This window comes from Caretta caretta, chromosome 1 (assembly GCF_965140235.1).
Source record: "Caretta caretta isolate rCarCar2 chromosome 1, rCarCar1.hap1, whole genome shotgun sequence".
Taxonomy (NCBI): domain Eukaryota; kingdom Metazoa; phylum Chordata; order Testudines; family Cheloniidae; genus Caretta; species Caretta caretta.
Genome location: NC_134206.1, coordinates 32,401,888 through 32,425,454, shown reverse-complemented (window position 1 = coordinate 32,425,454; position 23,567 = coordinate 32,401,888). Strand labels below are relative to the sequence as shown.

At 40.7% G+C, this 23,567-nt stretch overlaps 1 protein-coding gene across 4 annotated transcripts in view; it reads right to left on the bottom strand.

The window, feature by feature from the left end:
- Positions 1 to 23,567, bottom strand: part of ARHGAP42 (Rho GTPase activating protein 42) — a 295,871-nt gene that overhangs the window by 170,645 nt on the left and 101,659 nt on the right. The gene's annotated exons all lie outside the window — the stretch shown is intronic.

Below are 23,567 nucleotides of genomic sequence, written 5' to 3'. Positions count from 1 at the left end.
TACGAGAGTATCTGACCCAAAGTACAGTGTAGTTTACTCTTCTCCTTTTCCAGCAAAAACTGACAACTTACAGTAAGAACACATGAACAACATGAAACCATGGTTTTCGAATCATTCATCAGAAAATGCCCTCACAAAAAAACAAGGAAGGAGCTCCTCAAGAAATGAGATAGTTTTACTTATCCACCGTTCATTTCTAGACATTAGAATTATTAGTGTAAATCTAGAACAGTTTTAACACATTAGAAAAAACTAAATTCTAAATCATAGACTTTATATTTTAAAATGTGATGTTCGATGCATAATCATATCAGAAGTTAGTTTATATATATAAAGCTTCACTGATAACTGATACAGTGAAAGCTGTTTAAAGGTTTAAACCTAGAATGTCACAGTTATGCTTCTTGTGAACATCTCACCACTTATCAGTGGTGAAAAATTTAAAATGATTGGGAGATACCATACAAAATTTTTCTTTGCAGGAAATGAGATAACGGGTATTGTGGGCAAAATGTTTAATAAAACAGTGCCAGAATTAGCGGCAGTTACATCCTTCCAACTCTCAAGAGAATATGGTTAGCAGCCTTGCTTATCCATTTTGGAAAAACTTTCACTTGGTTTTTAAATGGGATGCCAGCATACAGGAAAAAAAAATTAATCTAGCAAGCTTTTTCTTTTAAAGGCAGTTTTCTTACCTCCGTATAGCTTTCCAAAGAGGTATCCCACGTAATGCTTTTATTTTTTAAATGACTGGGAATATGCCTGTTCTGACCATCAATCTCTTCAATACCGATATATTACAATGGGATCCCAATGTACTAGTATCTCTTTCCATTTCAGAAGACCTCTTTCCCCACCACATCCATGGGCGGCAGGTAAAAAAGCCGCTGGACCCCTGGTTGCAGGGTTTTGTGGGGGACGTTTTTGTTTTACTATGCTCCATGCAGGTTCCAAGGCAGCTGAGGAGGTGGTATGTGCTATTTGAGAGAGATTGCTGATGAACCCAGGAAGCTGAGGAGCAAAACCTTCTTCCGGAGGAGAGTCTGAGACGCTTTTCCCCGCAGCGGCTTGCGGCTGGCTCACGGCTCCTCTGAGCAGGTGGGGGCAGGCACTCAGGCCTCCAGCAAGCCTGGGGCTCCTCCGGCCAAGGGGGGTACTCGGGCCTCTGGCCAACCCGTGGCTCCTCCAGCCGGGGAGGGGCAGGAGGAAGGGTGCTCGGCACTCCTATGGGCTCTTCAAACCCACACAAAGGTGATCCATGGCTGGAAGCTGAAGTTACACAAATTCAGACTGGAATTAAGGTGTACAATTTTAACAGTGAGGGTAATTAACCACTGGAACATTTTACCAAAGGCCATAGTGGATTTTCCTTCACTGGCAGTTTTTAAATCAAGTTTGGAGTTTAGAGGAAGAATATTCTAGGAATATTTTGGGTAAGTTCTAAGGTCCGTGTTGTACGTGAGGTCAGAATAGACGATCACAATGTTCCCTTCTGCCTTGGAATCTATGAATCATTTTCGTGCATCTTCTCTGCACCCTATCCAATTTATAAACATCCTCTTTGAATTGTGGACACCATATCTGGACTCTGGACTCCAGCAGCAGTTGCATCACTGTCCAGTACAAAAGTAAAATGATCTCTCTACTTCTGGTCAAGATTTCCCTGCTTATGCACATAAGGATCACATTGGCCATTTTGGATGCAGTGTTGCACTGGGAGCTTATGTTCAGCTGACTATCCACTGCAACCCCAAAACCTTTTTCAGAGTCACTGCTTCTCAGGATAGAGTCCCACATCCTGTAAGTATGGCCTACATTCTTTCTTCTTTAATCTTCTTTAATTCTTTAATGTCTAAATGTAAATATATACAACATACACTGTTTATTTCAGTCCAACTTAACAAGTGAACCAGATCACTTTGTATCAGAGAACTGTCCTCTTCATTATTTACCACTCCCCCAATTTGTGTGTCATCTGCAAACTTTATTAGTGATTATTTTGTTTTCTTCTTTGTCCATTCTATGTCCCTTGAGAGCTGAGACAGAGAACAAGAAAGAAGACACAAGGGAGTGGAAGTAGCTCAGGAGACCAAATTGTAAAACAAAAATTCCCAACAGAAATTGTTCATGGGCCACTTACATAGGAGTGAAGCTCTGTTTCCTGAATTACTTGGAAAAGATCAGACTAGTTCAGATCCCGTAAATAAATTTAAGAACGTGAGAGATCATCAGGAATTGGCCTACTCTGACATCGGTATATATGTGTTACCCAAATGTCCCTCTGATGGAAGCAGATCCTCTCCTGCAGTCACAAAAGAATAATCCCTACTATTGGAGGGTTGGCGGGTTACACTTCATCTCCCCAAACTCAACATTCTTTACAGCTCTATTTAGGAGGAACATAAATATATATTCTTCTTCTCCTCCGTCAACAGTCATCTAAATAGAAGATCAGTAAGTGAAAGCACTGAAGGCCAAAGTTTCTGAAAGCTGAAATAGCAACTAGCTGATTTTGTACAAAGACAAGAAATAAAATTTCAAATAAACTCATCCTATCTACTAGCGAGTGAACTCCTTTCAACAACAATTTGAAAAGTGACTATCATGCCGTGCAAGTCTGCATTCATTGCATTAGAAGGGATAAGAGAAATGTATGTGAAATCAAGAAACACATTATATTTATAAATAAGAAGTAGCAAACAGTTTCACAGTTACAACCCTGTTATAATCATTTTGCACTTTTACTGAACTCTGCCTGGCAAGATTTCATCTCACTCTCACAGCTGATGATTTTCAAAATTGAGAGCAGCAAGTAGTGTCATTTATGTGAACCTTTTCTCCTGTCTGAGCATAATGCAAGTTAAGCAGAAACAGCCATAGATTTGATTGTTAGCTTTTCTGTTTTACTGAAAGATTTTAAGTAATCTCTATTCTTATTTGCACTAAGTACTGATTATTAAATCAAGAGCAGCAAAGAAAACTATTAATGCATCATGTTAGCCATTTAGGAAATTGGAGATGTTGTGGGACTCTATGCAGCAAGCTGTTAAATGATTTAATAAAATGCTTCATAGCCTGAAAAGCAAAGTTTTTGGCAAGTGCTTTATGTTGCTACGCTTTCTTTGAAATAAGTGGGAACGTTCTGGTTAGAAGCATAAATGATCAGAGGATTTTATCACCCATTCAGGTTTATATAAATGCAGATTTCACAGATACATAAAGACTCCATGCAGTAAAAAAACTAACAATTGCATAATGTCAACTGTGTTATTTTACAGTGTATTGTTTTGTTTATACAGCAGAACCTTCCTAATTTACACCAAGTAATTCACACAAAAATGACACTTCTTTTCCCCAATTCTCTGCAAATATTCAATGACAAGTACAGTGCTACTCTGAGGTCACTTATTTCTAAGGCTTTATTACTACTGGCAAAATGTGCTGTCGATTCACTATTATGATTATACACTAATTACATTAAAATAAATGTTATGATGAATCTTTTTAAATTGTTCAGTAATTTGCAAAGTGTTTTCAGCTCATCTGTGCAAATTAGTAGTGGGCTCCTGTATTACTAAAGGATTCTGAATGGTTTGAAACCTTTTTTTGAGAAATACATTCTTAATGTATTTCTAATATATTATCTTTTGCTATTAAATTATTGCCCAAACTCTTGTCAGATGCTGACTGGTTTCCTTGTGCAGATATCTGCATAGGGGTATGAGTCTTTAGCTCTTTCCTCTCCTTATACTTCATCACCAGCAACCATGACTCAACATAGCATCTTTCATGTTATCAGTGAATCAGTTACCAGTGGTTCACAGTCATGCTGGAAGGACATAACAAGTGGGGTCCCACATGGATCAGTTCTGGGTCCAGTTCTGTTCAATATTTTCATCAGTGATTTAGATAATGGCATACAGAGTACACTTATAAAGTTTGCAGACAATACCAAGCTGGGAGGGGTTGCAAGTGCTTTGGAGGATAGGATTAAAATTCAAAATGATCTGGACAAACTGGAGAAATGGTCTGAAATAAATAGGATGAAATTCAATAAGGACAAATGCAAAGTACTTCATTTAGGAAGGAACAATCAGTTGCACACATACAAAATGGGAAATGACTGCCTAGGAAGGAGTATTGCGGAAAGGGATCTGGGGTCATAGTGGACCACAAGCTAAATATGAGTCAACAGTGTAATGCCGTTGCAAAAAAAGCAAACATCATTCTGGGATGTATTAGAAGGAGTGTTGTAAGCAAGACATGAGAAGTAATTCTTCCGCTCTACTCCGTGCTGATTAGGCCTCAACTGGAGTATCGTGTCCAGTTCTGGGTACCACATTTCAGGAAAGATGAGGACAAATTGGAGAAGGTCCAGAGAAGAGCAACAAAAATTATTAAAGGTCTAGAAAACATGAGCTATGAGGGAAGATTGAAAAAAATTGGGTTTCTTTAGTCTAGAAAAGAGAAGACAGAGGGGACATGATAACAATTTTCAAGTACATAAAAGGCTGTTACAAGGAGAAAAACTTTTCTTCTTAACCTCTGAGGATAGGACAAGAAGCAATGGGCTTAAATTGCAGCAAGGGAGGTTTAGGTTGGACATTAGGAAAAACTTCTTAAGTGTCAGGGTGGTTAAGCACTGGAATAAATTGTCCAGGGAGGTTGTGGAATCTCCATCATTGGAGATTTTTAAGAGCAGGTTAGACAAACACCTGTCAAGAATGGATTAGATAATACTGAGTCCTGCCATGAAGGGACTGGACTAAATGACCTCTTGAGGTCCCTTCCAGTCCCATGATTCTATTTAAAAAAAAAATGAAAATTGAACCATGCTTCCTATTAAAAGAGGAAGAAATTAAAGATGAAGACTGTACTACCCACTCTAAAGCTGAGGCTATAAAGGACCCACTGATTAACAACATTTAGAGTTGTTTCAGATGATCAGGCATCTGTGAGGCAGGATGGGTAGCCTGCTTTCTCACTTGTGGATTGGGAAAGAGTTCCTGATCATGGAGTTTACCGTATGTTCTACTGAATTAAGCAGATGGCAGGAACCAGGAGGTCCTGGATAGTCTTACGTCTATCACAGGTTTTAATCATACCTTGCACTTTACCAATCTTATTAAACTGATAAATATTACTTCAATTTTACAGATGGGGAAAATCAAGCTAAGAGAAGTGAAGTGATTTGCACAAGGTCATACAGTTTAAGACTTGTCTACACTTAAAATGCTACCACAGGCTGTGCTCCACTACCAGGGGTGAAAGTAAGCCTAGGGACTTACCGGTACGGGGCTGGGCTGGGGCCGGCTCTGGCCCCCGGAAGGGACGGGGCCTTGGGTGGAAGGGGCGGAGCTGGGGGAGGTCAGAGCCAGCCATGGCCCACCCCTGTACCGGCAAGTGCCTCCTTCCTCCTCCCTGAGGTAACAGCGGCAGCTGGGGCCTCTGGCAGCGGTTTAAAGGGCCCTGGGTGGTAGCAGCGGCCAGAGCCCTGTGCCCTTTAAATAGTCCCCGGAGCCCCGCCGCTGCTTCCCCAGGGCTCCGGCAGCAGGGCTCCGGGGATGGGGCTCCGGCTGCCACTACCATCCCAGGCCCTTTAAATCGTCCCCGGAGCCTGCTGGAGCCCTGGGGAAGCGGTGGCGGGGCTCCGGGGACGATATAAAGGGCCCAGGACTCGGCTGTCGCTACCACCTCGGGCCCTTTAAATTGCCGCTCCAGCCCCGCGGCTGCTACCCCAGGGCTCTGGCAGCAATTTAAAGGGCTGGGGGTTCCAGCTGCTGCTGGGAGCCACAGGCCCTTTAAATAGAGCCTGGGAAAGCCGATCCACCCCGGTACTGCGCACCAGCGCAAAACGGTTGATAGAAAAAGTAATGATTTCATACTATATACACTTTCAGACAACCTGTCCATTAGCTGGCTGAACATCCTGTAGTGTTGAGTACTGTTAACCAATGAGCTTTCTTCATCAGCAAGCCAGTTCGTGAGGTAGTAGTGGAATATCAGAGTAGAGGGGTGATATATCTAGGGTTGTGTTTATATTAGGGAAGCAGAATGTAATTGTTCAATAAAGAAATGTACATTGATGTTGTGACGTATGGCCAGAAAGGGTTACGCATCCTGCAGGATGAATGACTCGAATTAAACCCTTAAAGACATACGGGGAGATAATGTTTGTGTTTTTGTGTATTTACATATCTATGGGTAGTGATCAACATGTAATCAGTCTCTGTCTATACTGTATTCTGATAATTCAGAGATCAAAAGAACATCCTAGCATTTAAATGAATTGTAAACAGGGGATATCGCTGTATTAATCTCTCTTTGAAATGTATAGCAAATCATCTGTGAATGGTGGAGGAACAGGCAATTGCCTTAGATAATTCATATAGCTAAGTATCAGTGATGGACCTCCTTCGAAGTCGCCCTAATTACCTATTGTTCCCCGAGGGACTCTGACTTGTCAAAGAAGGCTTGAAATTGTATAAAAGATCCTGGCATCCCAATCCTTTTAATCTCAGATTTACTTAAGCTTCATCAGGGGAAGATTGAGTGGCAAGATTGAGGTCTCAGTTCTGCTGGAAATACCCTGAATATGATATTGGACATTGGACTATAACGTTTCTTCCAGTGGAGAAAAATTCCAGAGACAGGATAATGCATCCTACTTTCCTAAATTCCTAAAAAAGCACAGTTTCTCCTGCTGCACAGCATGGGAAATCCCCATAATTTATATCCAAAGTGAGCAGGATCTGTGGACCTTTTGATTCTAAAAAGAAATTTTCAGGTAAGCATAGATGAATTTTCCCTTTCATTGTGCTAAGGTCCACAGATCTGGTACAAAGGAATAGGAAGCAAGATCATCCTTTAAATGAGATATAATATAGAGCATCCATCTTCCTTCTCCACTGAGTTATAAAGAAGACGTCTTCCAAAAAAATGCTACTGGCTAATGCTGGATGACCAACATGTAGAAATTGGTGAACCTATGTATTGTTGGTCATGTGATTGCCTATCAGATTTCAGTACAGGCAACATAACTTTTCCTCCTGACTGCCAGCGCTCTTTAAAACACTGGATTTTTATACTAATTGAGAAAGAACATCTCCTTCCTGCAGATCTGGGAAGGAGCTAGGAATTAGACAGACATTAGAGAGCTCAAATGTTAGTCAAATTTAAAGTAAAGTTTGGAATTTCCCTCAGAACAGCTCTGCAGCCGGGAGGTCTGGTTAAGCTGCTAGCTACTTTGAAGCATCAAAAAACTGGAGGGAAGTTTAGGAGGTGAGGCATTCTCTTGCTGCCAGTGACTGACAGGTCTGGTTCTGTTCCTAAGCTGCAAGCAGGCTGACCTACTCCATTGTAATAGGTCTGTGAACCTTAGCATGATGAAGAAATATCAATATTAAACTATTTCACTGTGATACTCTGAGGAAAGGAGTGCGACTGTCCTGAACCTTACCTGCCAAAAATCAGAATTCAGCTCCCTGCCCCGACGAATTCAAAAACCTACAGCAGCATGCTGAAAATGAAAAGGTTAGGGGCATAGTAATATCAAAGTAACAGAATAATTCAGTGCTGTTTTACTATTCACTTTTATGGTGAGCTCAATAAGAACTTCAATTATTTAGATGAAGCTATATTTTAGAATTTCCAGTCTGCCACAGAAACTCAGGGGTCCTTGCTACAGAATTTTGGTTCAACTAGCTGCACAGCACACAGTGTGCCCAAAATTTTATAGTCCTATATACGTGTGTGTGTGTTTAGGTCTTTAATGAGGCATTAACTATGAAATCTGATTTCACTGTGTGTTCTTCCTGACGCACTTTTATAAATCTAATGATCTGATAGAAATAATACTAATTCCCTCAAGAACAATCATTTTGTTCATGCTGTTGCAGCTTCATATGTAGCTGTAAGTTTGTCAGCCGATTCCTAGCAATTAAGAGTTGATTTCATGATACACAGTCAGAATGAGAAGTGATGACCACCGAAATCAATACTAAAATATTTGGAAGCATTACCATAGACTGTAATATCTTAGTTACTTTAAGGATTAGATTTTTTTGTAAAAACCCAATGCCAGATGTGTGCTTTACAATCTCAGGGTGCTAGTAGGTAGCATTTTATGATTTACCCCCTTTTAAAGCTGAGCAACACAAACAGCGTGTATGGAATGAACAGTAAATAACCTTCTGACAGAAACAGTAGGCTGCATCAAATACAGGGCTCACTTCATTATTCTGATTTTAGAGTAGCAGCCGGGTTAGTCTGTATCCGCAAAAAGAAAAGGACTTGTGGCGCCTTAGAGACTAACCAATTTATTTGAGCATAAGCTTTCATGAGCTACAGCTCACTTCATCAATGAGCTGTAGCTCACTTTTTTCATTATTCTGGGACATGCTGTATCCTGTGGACCCTGCTGTTATGCACCGATGCACACGCACTGGTTTAAATAATTCATTTACTTTGTCAAGTGCAGTTCTTGATGTTAATGAATAACCTGAGGCCTTTCCCTTGCAGGGGTGGAGATGCCAGCAGTCCTCTTGCATCGGGGTAGTTACAGTACCATAATGAGAACATTCACAGGTAGGATTTTTTTTTTTTTTTTAGCAGCCAAAAGATATGCCCTGAAGCATGAAGGTTATGGGGGGGAGCATGGATCTGCGTTCATATCACACGCCCCATCAGTACCCAGCCTGAGCCGGAGAGGCTAATGATCCAACCAGTGGACCAAATTCGGTGATGAATCCTGGTCACGGGCCGCCTGAGGCACACTGCGTATACATTAAGAAGATGAAGCTTATCAGTCACTAAACGACAGGCGTTAGGAAGAAGCTTCACTCTTGGGTAGCTTGTTCCATAATTGTCCACCACAGGGTTTCTTGTACCTTTCCCTGAAGTATCTCATGCTGCCCATTGCCAAAGACAGGATTCCTAACTAGATAGATGACAGATCTGACTCAGTAGGGCAAGGCCTGTCTTTTATAACATCAAAGAGGGAAGCCATAACACCCCATCCCCCACCCAGACACTCATCAGCATTCCAAGATCACACAATACATGGGTAAATGGCAAGGAATTTCACAATTAAGAGAGATCTTCTGCAGTGGAGCATCTGGTAACCTTTCAGAAATAATCAGGGGTTTACACTGACAACACAATATAATCTAATCACTGCTTCAGTTGTCAAGGGAATTCAGGAATGAGGAGTTGCATGCAGAAATCAGTAGCATGAACCAACCTATCTATTCTTGGGTAAACATAGCATTAATCCTACAAAAGGAAAAAAATAATTAGAAATGTACTGTGAGTAATAAAACACTATTTGTTATAAAGTTTAATAACATCAAATGTAAAGGGAAGCAAAAGTAATGAATATCTTACCTCCACAATGTATATCATTTACTTAACCAAAACACACCATAGACGTGATCAGTAAAGTTCGTAAGAGTGAAAAGAAATTATTTAAAATACGATCTCCAGAAATAGACAAAGTAGTCATATGAAACTAAATTATTGCATCTCTAGCAATCCCTAATGATTCATTAGGAATTGGAGGCCATTATTTCACAATTCCCATGTGGAATACTGCTGACATCAGTGGAAAAACAGTAGAGATAAATTAGATCTCTTATTACTAGGGATGGGCAACTTGCAAAACCTAATGTCCTTGGAAATAATCAAGATTCTTCCCCATATGTAGGGACCATTAATTTAACAACCAAAACCAGGACTGATACCTTGATAAGGATGTATACTATGGAAAGTGAAAATTTCATTTTTTTCTTTTTCTGGGCCTGCTAATTAGTCTTCCTGAAAGCAAATGAAAGACTAAATAAGATGAAGGAAACTTAAGGATGGTAGTTACTACTCTATTAAACCGCTGACAATTAAAATAGCAAATCTTCAAATGACAGAATCTCTCCCTTCTGTAAGATACATGTCTTTCTTTAATCCTAAACTCCAGTATTTCAAACTGAACACCTTTCCTAACATTTTTTTTTTTGTTTCATTAGCTGGTTAAAGAAAAGAAATGGCCTTGTAAATCATTATTTTTTATTTTTGAATGTAAAATTAGTAAAATGGAAGATTGGTCCAGTATCCCTCTGCATCAGCGTGTTTTCTTAAAGATTAAGTCATTAATATACACCGTCAGCTGGAACAACACTCCAACAGACCAGTTAGTACTTTGCGTTCATATAAACAAAACAGCTATTATTTTCCTTACGAGGAGTTTAATAGGCAATTATCAAAGTGCTTCAGACAAAATGTAAACATATGATATGAATGCATGACTTTCAACATGGAAGTCTGATGCACATACACTGGCTTGTTAATGCCACCCTTTACATAGTAGTAGTATAAAATACAATACAAAAGAAAATTAAAACATGAGCAAGTTAATGGTCATGTGTAAAGTGAACATCTGTCATTCTATAGTCCTATACATCAAACAGTTAGTGAAGCAAAATTGTCTTTTAATGGCTAACTGTCACACTTCATCGAATTAAAAGGAAGCTGTAAAATGACATGACAAGTTTCTCCATAAAAAGTCATAATACTGAACTACTGTAGTCCCAAGGACATTCTGTAATATAACTATGTCACAACATAAGACTTTATTCATGTTATACAGAACATCTTCTTTCTCGTCAGAGGGAGGCACACAAAAACGGGGAACGCCTGAAGAGTCTCACGTCCAACCAGAAGTTTGTAAGGCAGTTGGCTCAGTCTCTTCTACAATCATTTCATCACTAAGCTGCAGATTAGTTTGTTTCCTGTGTTGTGTGAATGCTTTTCAGCAGAGGGACCAAAAATATAACACCTCTGCATAAAGCACCTTGTTTCCTCAGAAGCCGGAAAATTAAAAAGGAAGTTCTGAAGTTTCACAATTAGATTGTAAGCTTGTTAGGCAGGGAGTCTCTTGCAAAGTGTTTGCTCAGAATCTAGCACAACTGGACCATGAGCGTGACTGGGACCTCTAACTGCTACCACAACCGTAGTTATTACAGCAGGAGTTCAAGGCATCATCCAGCAAACTAATGAAATACAAATCAACATTTTAAAGACAAAGACAACATACCCTTGATTTTTTTTTATTTCTAATTCCCTATAGCAATGATATATTACCTTATAAATCAAGAAATTTATTCATAGAATCATAGAATATGAGGGTTGGAAGGGACCTCAGGAGATCATCTAGTCCAACCCCCTGCTCAAAGCAGGACCAATCCCCAACTAAATCATCCCAGCCAGGCCTTTGTCAAGCGTGACCTTACAAACCTCTCAGGAAGGAGATTCCACCACCTCCCTAGGTAACCCGTTCCAGTGCTTCACCACCCTCCTAGTGAAAAAGTGTTTCCTAATATCCAAACTAAACCTCCCCCACTGCAATTTGAGACCATTATTCCTCATTCTGTCATCTGGTACCACTGAGAACAGTCGAGATCCATCCTCTTTGGAACCCGCTTTCAGGTAGTTGAAAGCAGCTATCAAATCCCCCCTCATTCTTCTCTTCTGCAGCCTAAATTATCCCAGTTCCCTCAGCCTCTCCTCATAAGTCATGTGCTCCAGCCCCCTAAACATTTTTGTTGCCCTTTGCTGGACTCTTTCCAATTTTTCTACGTCCTTCTTGTAGTGTGGGGCCCGAAACTGGATACAGTACTCCACATGAGGCCTCGCCAATGCCGAATAGAGGGGAATGATGACGTCCCTTGATCTGCTGGCACTTCTCCTACTTATACAGCCCAAAATGCCCCTAGCCTTCTTGGTAACAAGGGCACACTGTTGACTCATATCCAGCTTCTCGTCCACTGTAACCCCTAGGTCCTTTTCTGCAGAACTGCTGCCTAGCCGCTTGGTCCCTAGTCTGTAGAAGTGCAGGGGATTCTTCCATCCTAAGTGCAGGACTCTGCACTTGTCATTGTTGAACCTCATCAGATTTCTTTTGGCCCAATCCTCTAATTTGTCTAGGTCCCTCTGTATCCTATCCCTTCCTTCCAGCATATCTACCACTCCTCCCAGTTTAGTGTCATCTGCAAACTTGCTGAGGGTGCAATCCACGCCATCCTCCAAATCATTAATGAAGATACTGAACAAAACCAGCCACAGGACCGACCCTTGGGACACTCCACTTGATACCAGCTGCCAACTAGACATGGAGCCATTGATCACTACCCGTTGAGCCCGACAATCTAGCCAACTTCCTATCCACCTTATAGTCCATTCATCCAGCCCATACTACTTTAACTTGCTGGCAAGAATACTGTGGGAGACCATATTGAAAGCTTTGCCAAAGTCCAAGAATAACACATCCACAGCTTTCCCCTCATCCACAGAGCCAGTTATCTCATCATAGAAGGCAAGGCATGACTTGCCCTTGGTGAATCCATGCTAACTGTTCCTGATCACTTCCGTCTCCTCTAAGTGCTTCAGAATTGATTCCTTGAGGACCTGCTCCATGATTTTTCCAGGGACTCAGGTGAGGCTGACTGGCCTGTAGTTCCCAGGATCTTCCTTCTTCCCTTTTTTTAAAGATGGGCACTACTTTAGTCATCTGGGATATTCATTATAATATCTTATGCTACAATTTACTAGGCTTCAGTTTTCTCTGATACGGCCAAGATTGTATTTGCATTAAGTAGCCATTTGGGGGAGGGAAGGGGAGAGTGTTTGTATGAGTATATTTTAATCGGTTTAGGAGTCTAGGTGCTCACGAAATGAAGGCCCCAAATCAGCAAAGTACTTAAGCATGACTATGAGTAGTACTAGGGCCACTGTCTGTTACTATGACATGGCTATGTGAAGTCTAAATACAACTCCTCATGGAAAGCACCTCTATCAAAAAGACCACCATCACCATACTGCCATCAATTGTGGTACCACTCCTGGCATTCTAAACAGAGAGGACAAAGCCAGGAAGCATAAGCTACCTTTCATCCCAAAAGTTTGTCCCTGCAGAACAGAGTTACCATACTGGCAATTGTAATGCGGGGAACTATGCAGAATTGCTGCTTATGCAATGTATATTAGAGTAATTTCTCTAGCTTCTCTGAACCCCACGTCCCTTAATGAAATTATTCAAATTTAGTGTATTTATCTATTATATGGGGATAGATTAAAAACTTTAACCCCAAAAATGTTAAACTGTCCCCCAATGACAGGGCATAAACTGTTTAAAAATAAGAACTTTCCCAATTATGGTGAATTATCCTCTTGTCCCTGCTAGATGACTGTAGGCCGTCTACATACTGTGTACAGGGGTGACTTACTGTATCTGCATTCAGTTTCAAGAGAACAAACAGAACTGTGGTACAAGTTTAGTCAAGAACAATATAAAATAGTTGAATAATACTCTACCACCAAGAAAGACAATGTGATGCCTTTACATTAATAATCATCTGTGGTATTATCTGCAGTTGAACTCTATTGCTGAGAGTGATAGTGGTTAGTCACTTTAAAAAGCCACTATTCAATAAAAAAAATTAGACTCTAAACATATTACTCAAACTGTTGGTTTTAATTATTCCACTTAGGTTACTTAATTCCCTTGCTCATTTTATATTTTTAAATTAAGAAGCATGTATAGACAATTTCTACATAAGGGGGAAATTAGATACCAAGGCCACATTCCTGCATCAGAATCTGCTGGCAGCTTTTGAATCCAAATAAAGCCCTCTGGTGTCAGACTAAAAGATTCCATTGAAGAATCGGGGCATTAAATTCTAACTCTCTCTAGTCCACTAACCTTTTGTTTGTTTAGCCTGCAAAGAACAATAAAAAATACAATTTTATCTTTTATGTAGTGTTCTTCCTATACAATATCATATGAAACACTTTATGGAGAAAGCCAGTCATAAACTGGAGAGCCCAGGAAGGTTTTAAGGCAAAAAGAAGTGACTCATTTGGAAAGGCGGATAAAAACCAGTGAAGGTAGCTTTATATACTACGAAAGATTAACCAGCTTTAGAAATAAAACCTTCATTTCTCTTTATTGTTTTTTCTTCTTCTACAGAATCACCTTAAAATAATCTTCAATTTAATTTGGAAAGTTATTCATCCAGGACCTGCTTTAAAGAAGTAATTCAACATGTGGTGAACTGGTAAAATGATACACTCAAAACATTCACCTTTCTATTCTTCCACTCACTTCTCTCCAAGACAGAGAGAAAAAAATTACACAATTACAGTGCAAAGTATTAAATTTAAAATTGCACACAACACTAATATTTTAAAATGGCAAATTCTGATTTACAGCAGATGAACACTCAGAGGCAAGTTTGCTCTCAGTTATTCATGAGAATGACAGAACCTATTGCAAACCTCTTCCTAGATTAATAATTTCCCAATTTAAATGGGAGGTTTTTTCAAGATTACACAATTATTTCTACGAGGAAGAAAAACAAACAGACAAGTTAGCTGGGTGTTTCTTGAGGTGGTTAATCTTTTATGGTATATAAAAATCCCTTCACTGAGTTTTACACTTCTTTCCATAATGCGTCACTTTTCCTTGATTTAAAATGAGTTCTCCTTAGTTTATGATTGACTTCAGTGAAAACAGACTAGAAGTTGATCTCATATTTGTAGGGTTTTTTTTTTAAAATCTATTCACTCATTTTAAACTCTGTATTCAACCTAACAATAAAAAATTCTAAATTAGAGATGCATTTGTAATCTGAACAATATCTACTGTAGACCTAACAGCCTGAAAACAGAGACTTTTTCATTTTTGTTACCATAGAGTGAAAGCTATTGTCTGAGCATGAAAACTCACTCACCATATCCTGTGGTTACTCAAATTATTAGTACATGAGTTAGCCTGTACATATAGAACCCAGTTCAGAAAACATTTAAGCATGTGCTTACGTTCACCTCTGCTCAGAAAAAAGAAAGTAAATCTCCACAAGAAAGTCTATAGAGTAAATACACTTGAGTATAAAAATCTATGTAGTTACCTATATGACCACCATAACCATAGCATCCATAAACCTCACAATTACTAATAAATGTTATCATCACAATACTTTTGTGAAGCAGAAAAGCATTTCCATTTTACAACCCGGAAAATGAAGAACCACTGCATGTTCATTTAATTGTCCTAACAATACAACAAAGTTAAGAAGAATTACTATGGCTCAATTTTTAAATAAAATCAAAAGTACAAGAGACACAGATCTGGCTTTTTAAAAGAAAATATTAGGGCTTTTGATTAATTGCAGTTAACTCATGCGATTAACTCAAAAAAATGAACTGAGATTAAAAAAATTAATCGTGATTAATCGTACTGTTAAACAATAGAATATCAATTTAAATTTATTAAATATTTTGGATGTTTTTCTACATTTTCAAATATATTGATTTCTATTAAAACACAGAATACAAAGTGTACAGTGCTCACTTTATATTATTATTTTATTACAAATATTTGCACTGTAAAAATGATAAAATAAATAGTATTTTTCAATTCACCTCATACAAGTACTGTAGTGCAATCTCTTTATTGTGAAAGTGTAATTTACAGATGTAGATTTTGTTTTTTGTTATGTAACTGCACTCAAAAACAAAACCTAAAACACACAAGTTTATTTACATTTACAGGAGATTCTGCAGACTGCTTTTTATTTACAATGTCACTTGAAAGTGAGAACAGGCCGTTCTCATGACAATTTCGTAGCTGGCGTTGCAAGGTATTTACGTGCCAGATATGCTAAACATTCATATGCCCCTTCATGCTTTGGCCACCATTCCAGAGGTCATGCTTCCATGCCGATGACGCTCGTTAAAAAAAAATAAGTTAATTAAATTTGTACTGAACTCCTTGGGGGAGAATTGTATGTCTTCTGTTCTGTTTTACCTGCATTCTGACATATATTTCATGTTATAGCATTCTCGGAAGATGACCCAGCACATGTTCATTTTAAGAACACTTTCACAGCAGATTTGACAAAATGCAAAGAAGGTACGAATGTGAGATTTCTAAGGATAGATACAGCACTTGATCCAAGGTTTAAGAATCGGAAGTGCCTTCCAAAATCTTAGAGGCACTAGGTGGGGAGAATGCTTTCAGATGTCTTGAAAGAGCAACACTCCAATGCAGAAACTACAGAATCCAAACCATCAAAAACAAAAATCAACCTTCTGCTGGTGGCACCTGACTCAGATGATGAAAATGAACATGCATCGGTCTGCTCTGCTCTGGATCGTTATTGAGCAGAACCTGTCATGAGCATGGACGCATTTTTTTAATTTTTTTAATCATGCGATTAATCGCGGTTAATTTTTTAATCGTTTGACAGCCCTAGAAAATGTAGGTTGTCATGCAGTGTCACATGGTGCCACTGGATATTATTTTGGAAGAGGAGGTTACTCACCTGTAACTGGAAGTTCTTTGAGAAGTGTGGTCCCTAACTGAAGTCCACTGAGTGTTTACGCATGTGCACAATGCGTCCGGAGCCAAATAATTTGAAAGTAGTGTCCCCTGGTCTGCGCATGCGCCCTGGTTTGCCTCATGCTTTCACCCAAGGTGATAAAGGGCAAGACAGACCAACACATCTCTAGTTCCTTCTCCACCACAAAACCAACAGACCCGTAACAGAGGGGAAGGATGGCAAGAAGTGGAATACAGATAGGGACCACACATATGGTAGAACCTCCAGTAACAGATAAGTAACCTCTTCTTCTTCAAGTGATGGTCTCTATTGTATTCCACTGAGGGTGATTAACAAGCAGTACCTAAGTCGGAGCAGGGTGTGACGATGAAGATGGAATGGTTGAGTGGAGGACTGCCTGCTGAAGAAGGCATTTACAGCCGAGTCCTGTACTAAGGCATAGTGCATGGCAAAGGTGTGCACTGAACTCCATGGGGTCACTCTACATATGTCCCAAAGCAACACATTGTGGAGGGAGGCTGTGGTCAAAGCCTGGGTTCTCGTGGGTAATAAGCCCACATCCCAGTAGGTGGAGGCAGGCAAGACAGTTGATAGCACAGTGTAATGCAACCCAAAATCCACTTGGAGATTCTCTGGATGAAGACTGTCTGACCCTTGAGTCTTTCTGTTACTGCAACAAAGTGTCTGGGGGACTTCCTGATGGGTCTTGTCCCATACAGGGAGAAGGCCAAGGCCCGTTGGATGTCTAGGGAATGGAGTCATCGTTCCTCTGCGGATGCTAGTGGCTTCGTGAAGAAAACAGGGAATTGAATGGATGGATTAATGTGAAACAAGGGGATGACTTTTGGCAGAAATTTGAGTTGCAGACACAGCGACATGCTACCTTTATGGAAAATTGTGAAAGAGGGGGGTCTGCCATCATGGCTCAGAGTTCACCAACCCTTCTTGCAGAAGTGATAGCAACCAGGAATGTGACTTTCACGGAAAGGAGGGACATAGAGCATGATGCCAGCAGTTTGAAAGGTGGTTTTGTTAGTATGGACAGAGTTAGGTTAAGGACTCACCGGGGAGTGATGAGTTAGACGGGTGAGAAGGTTCTGATGCGGCCCTTCTAAAACCTAACAGTTAGTGGTTGTGTAAAGACGGAGCACCCTTCCATGGGGGGGTAGAAGGTGCTAATCACCACTAGGTGGATGTTTAGAGAGTGGAGGACCCAATGCCTTCAAGGACAGGAGGTAGTCCAGGAAGAGGGGGATCCCCACGGATACTGAGGGAAGTCCCTTTTTTTGGGCCTCGAGGCAAAGCATTTCCACTTGGCCTGGTAACAGTGCCTAGTGAACTCCTTCTTGCTGCTGGAGAGAATGTTTTGGACATCTGAGGAACAGGCGCATTCTAGAGAAGATGCCCATTCAAATACCATGCTCTAAGATGGAGCACCTGTGGATTGGAATCTCTGATCTCGCCGTCATTCTGCATCAGGATACTGGGGAAGATGGGGATGGGAAATGGTGGTCAGGTGGACATATGAAGGAGGTTGGTAAACAGAACTGTCTGGACTGTTGCTCTGTCTCAGCTAATCTTGTGGAGTACTCAGGGTAGGAGCCGAACGGGAGGGAAGGCATAGTTGAGTTGGTCTGATCAGGACAGTATGAAAGTGTTGCCTTGAAAGTGGTGACCAAAACCTCCCCTGGAGGTTGTATTTGGTGCTTACGTGGAAGGTGAAGAAGTCTCTGTTCAGCATCCCGCATCATCTAAAGATGTCCCGAACTACAGATTCATGGAGTTCCCACTCATGGTTGATCACAAACTGCCTGCTGAGAGAGTCCACAATCATGTTCTGTGTCCGTGAGAGATAGGCTGCAGCCAAGAGGACCTGGTGGGTGATACAACAATTCCAGAGGTTGATGGCTTCTGCAAACAGAGCGGTCAACCTCAAACCCCAAACCACCCTGCGTTGATGTAGAAAACAGTGGTGGTTTGTCTGACATGATAAGAACATGATGGGAACGGATGAAAGGGAGAAAGGCTTGACATGCTTTCCATACAGCCAGGAGCTCCACAATGTTGATGTGCATCCTGGATTCCCAAAGAGTCCATGTTTCCTGTGTCATGTGATCATCCATATGTGCTCCCCAACTAACAAAGGATGCATCCATGATGATCATCCTTTCTGGGGAGGAGGGGAGTAAGGGAACCCATACACAGACATGACCTGGGTCTGTCCACCGCTGGAGGGATGAGAGCACCCAGGGGGGGGAACTGTCAGCAGCAAGTCCACGGTGTGATATTTTGGTGCGTAAACTGTCTTGAGCCACATCTGGAGACAGCGAAGGTGGATTTGAGCAAAGGCAGTGACATATGTACACAAAGCCATGTAACCAAGGAGAGACAGGCAAGTCCTGGCAGAGACATAAGGATTGTTACAATGTGAGTTACGAGTTCTTGCAGTGTTTGGATCCTGTTGCTTGGTAGGTAGGTCCGAGCTGTGACCAAATTGATGGTGGCCTCTATAAAGTCAATGGATTATGTGGGGTCCAAGATTGATTTTTCTACACTGATACTGACCCCAAGGCATGAAAGAATGCTAAGCAGAATGGAGGCTGAAACTTGGGCTTTGAGTTTGGATCATGCATCCAGGAACCAGTCATCTAGATAGGGGAATACAAGGACCTCATGATGCCTGATGTAGATCGCCACATCAGAGAAAACCTTGGTGAAGACTCTGGGAGCAGTGGTTAGTCCGAAGGGAAGAACCCTTTACTGGAAATGGGTGTGAGCCCACCGTGAACCTCAGGAATCAAAGTCAACTGTACCTGTGCTTCGGTACCCAGGACTGCCTGATTCCCTTGATTGTGGGAATTCTTCTCATGTTTAGGCATATAAAGTGCACTTCAAATTCATGGAAGGAGCATCCCCTTTCTTTGGTTTTGAGGAAGACTTAATGCCATGTTTATGGACATGTTTCCTTACCTCCTGACTAGACTCAGCACAGGGTTCATAGTGGTGGTACACCAATGCCAGATCTGGACTCCGTAGCCACAGGTGCACTCCTGGCTGTTTCAGGCTAATGTACACACGGAGTTCCCTGGCATGGGTCTGAGTGAAGCCTCATGAGGACTTCCATAAGGCACTTTTGGAGGTGGACAGCCCGGCCTTCTTGGGTACGGCTGGGAAAGGACAGGCAGATACTGCACCTGGATGCATTGTGGGCTTCTCCCACGCAGTAAAGGCAGCACTGATGTTTGTTGCTGACCAAGCAGGAGCGCAGGCAGGAGGTACAGATTTTAAAACCTGGGGTCTTAGGCACAGTCCAGTATCTCCAGTATCCATCCTAATCACTAAAACTACAAAAAAACTATTTAAAAAATCGCTAAAAACACTATAAATTGTAAAATGCTAAAACTATGCACAACAATGTTTTTAAAGCTGCATCAGAGACAAGGACACTGAAAGTGCCAACCTGGCCCATGCAGCCGTGAGAAGGAAAAACCTTAGAGGTTTTTAAGGCCCAGCTTGACAAAGCTCTGGCTGGGATGATTTAGTTGGGGTTGGTCCAGCTTTGAGCAGGGGGTTGGACTAGATGACCTCCTGAGATCTTTTCCAATTCTATTCTTCTATGATTCTATGAACGGGAAACACGGCGGTCCGCCCTGCCCTATATCACCTCAGATGAAACCTTGAGGCAAACCAGGGCACATACGCGGTCCAGCAGACACTACTTTCAAATTCTCCGGCTCTGGATGCATGGTGCACATGCGTAAACCCCTCAGTGAAATGCAAGAGAGACCATCACTCCAAGAAGAAATATACACTTCATTAAAACAAAATAATTTAACTGTTTCCATAATTTAAAAAAAATTAAAAGTCTATATTAGGACAACAATGGAATCTTAAATTATTTGTGAGTTAGTGTTTATGTACACTATTTTTCTAAGCAGCTAGAAGAAATGTGCATCAGTGTTCAAAACTATTTTGAAAAAAACTGAATTACAGTAGAACCTCAGAGTTACGAACTGACCAATCAACCACACACCTCCATTGGGAACCAGACGTATGCAATCAGGCAGCAACAGAGAGAGAGAGAGAGAGAGAGAGAGAAAGAAAACACAGTACAGTATTGTGTTAAACGTAGACAACTACAAAATAAAGGGAAAGCAGCATTTTTCTTCTGCGTAGTAAAGTTTCAAAGCTGTATTAAGTCGAAGTTCAGTTGTAAACTGCACTTTGAAAAAGCAACCATAATGTTTTGTTCAGAGTTACATTTCAGAATTATGAACAACCTCCATCCCCGAGATGTTCATAACTCTGAGGTTCTACTGTATGTGGAGATAATTTTCAAAGGGAGGCACAAGAATTTGGCCACACAAACCCATTAATATTGTTGGGAGTTGCACAGCTAAATTCTTATGCATGACTTTGAAAACCTAGGAGTGCTGCTCATTATCAGAGCTGGTTGGGAATATTTTGACACAATGTTCATTTCTCAGAAAATGCTATTTTGTTGAAATGAATAAACTTTTCACAGGAAACCGTCTGTTTCAACTTTCATTGGAAAAGTACCTCGAGTCCAGTGGCCAGGGCACTCATCTGGGATGTGGGAATTTCAGGTTTGAATCCCTGCTCCACTGAATATTTTTAATTATTTACACGATGTGGAAGAACTCTAACAGGAGACTGAGAGGGACCCACCCAGAACAGCCAATAAATTAGTGGTTGGGGCACTGATCTGGAATGTGGGAGACTTGGATTTGAGTCCCTGTTTCAAATCAGGCTGAGTTTTTGAACCTGAATGTTCCATACCCCAGGTGAATGCCCTGACAAGTGGACTACTGTTGGTGGCCCCTCTCTCTAAAAATTTCAAAAGGAGTCTGTTTTATCCCAATGCAAAATGGAATTTATTTATTCTTTAAATTTCCAAAGTTTTTGCAGGACAGGAAAACCATGTCCTGGCTGCCTTTCTTCAGTATATTCCTGAGTTTTTAAACACAGTGTTATCACTTCTCTCAGGATCTTCAGCTGAGGAAGGTGTGAAGTAGGCCTTACTGCCAATATGATTTTTAACTTCAGCTTTTTCCTGAAATAAATGATGTCAACAAATTCATGCATTTGAAGCACTCTAAAAGGGGGAAATATAACCTTTTTCAGGCCTTTTCTTAAAAGAAAAAATGCATCAAGTTTACATTAATGAAGTAAATACTGATGGAAACTGCGTGATCATGGGAGACTTTAACTTCCCAGATATAGACTGGAGGACGAATGCTAGTAATAACAATAGGGCTCAGATTTTCCTAGATGTGATAGCTGATGGATTCCTTCATCAAGTAGTTGCTGAACCGACTAGAGGGGATAGCATTTTAGATTTGGTTTTGGTGAGTAGTGAGGACCTCATAGAAGAAATGGTTGTAGGGGACAACCTTGGTTCAAGTGGTCATGAGCTAATTCAGTTCAAACTGAACGGAAGGATTAACAAAAATAGATCTGCAACTAGGGTTTCTGATCTCAAAAGGGCTGACTTTCAAAAATTATGGAAATTAGTTAGGGAAGTGGATTGGACTGAAGAACTTATGGATCTAAAGGCAGAGGAGGCCTGGGATTACTTTAAATCAAAGCTGCAGAAGTTATCGGAAGCCTGCATCCCAAGAAAGGGGAAAAAATTCATATGCAGGAGTTGTAGACCAAGCTGGAGGAGCAAGCATCTCAGAGAGGTGATTAAGAAAAAGCAGAAGGCATACAGGGAGTGGAAGATGGGAGGGATCAGCAAGGAAAGCTACCTTATTGAGGTCAGAACATGTAGGGATAAAGTGAGACAGGCTAAAAGTCAAGTAGAGTTGGACCTTGCAAAGGGAATTAAAACAAATAGTAAAAGGTTCTATAGCCATATAAATAAGAAGAAAACAAAGAAAGAAGTGGGACCGCTAAACACTGAGGATGGAGTGGAGGTCAAGGATAATCTAGGCATGGCCCAATATCTAAACAAATACTTTGCCTCAGTCTTTAATAAGGCTAAAGAGGATCTTAGGGATAATGGTAGCATGAAAAATGGGAATTAGGATATGGAGGTAGATATTACCATATCTGAGGTAGACGCGAAACTCGAACAGCTTAATGGGACTAAATCGGGGTGCCCAGATAATCTTCATCCAAGAATATTAAAGGAATTGGCATGTGAAATTGCAAGCCCATTAGCAAGAATTTTTAATGAATCTGTAAACTCAAGGGTTGTACCGTATGATTGGAGAATTGCTAACATAGCTCCTATTTTTAAGAAAGGAAAAAAAGTGATCTGGGTAACTATACATGGTAAATAGGCCCAGTGGCCTGTGATGGGATGTTAGATGGGGTGGGATCTGAGTTACTGCTGGTGAATCTTGCCTATATGCTCAGGGTTTAGCAGATCGCCATATTTGGGGTCAGGAAGGAATTTTCCTCCAGGGCAGATTGGAAGAGGCCCTGGAGGTTTTTCACCTTCCTCTGTAGCATGGGGCACGGGTCACTTGCTGGAGGATTCTCTGTTCCTTGAAGTCTTTAAACCACGATTTGAGGACTTCAATAGCTCAGACATAGGTGAGAGGTTTTTCGCAGGAGTGGGTGGGTGAGATTCTGTGGCCTGCGTTGTGCAGGAGGTCAGACTAGATGATCATAATGGTCCCTTCTGACCTTAGTATCTATGAAATTTAGTATCTATGAAATTTCACAAATCTTCCAGGATTTCTATAAATAATTTAATAAAAATCTACATAGCACCAAGAAGAAAAGACTAGATTAAATCAAAAATACTGGAGTATAAACTTCAAGGGGAGATTCTCAACTAGCGTATAAGTTGTCATAGCTACACTGAAGTCAACAGAGCTATAACACTTTATATTGTTTGAGGATGATTTTCTATTTATTCCTTCTACTCTGCTGCTATTTCTTTCAGTATCCATTCTGGACAGGCTGTGTTCTCATCAGAGCAAAGAAGGTATTTTTAAAGTAATAACCTTACTTTGTTGAGGTTTGTAATGAAGTACTTTGCTGAGCCTCTTTCAACCCAGTGAAAGCTTGAGACTGGCTAATTTCCTGATCTTGGCAGCCTAAGCAGCAAAATTACACCAAATTTAACAGCTGCACTACTGCAGTATTGTTATTACCAAACCAAATTAAACTAATATTTTAAGCAAAATGTTTCATTAACGTGGC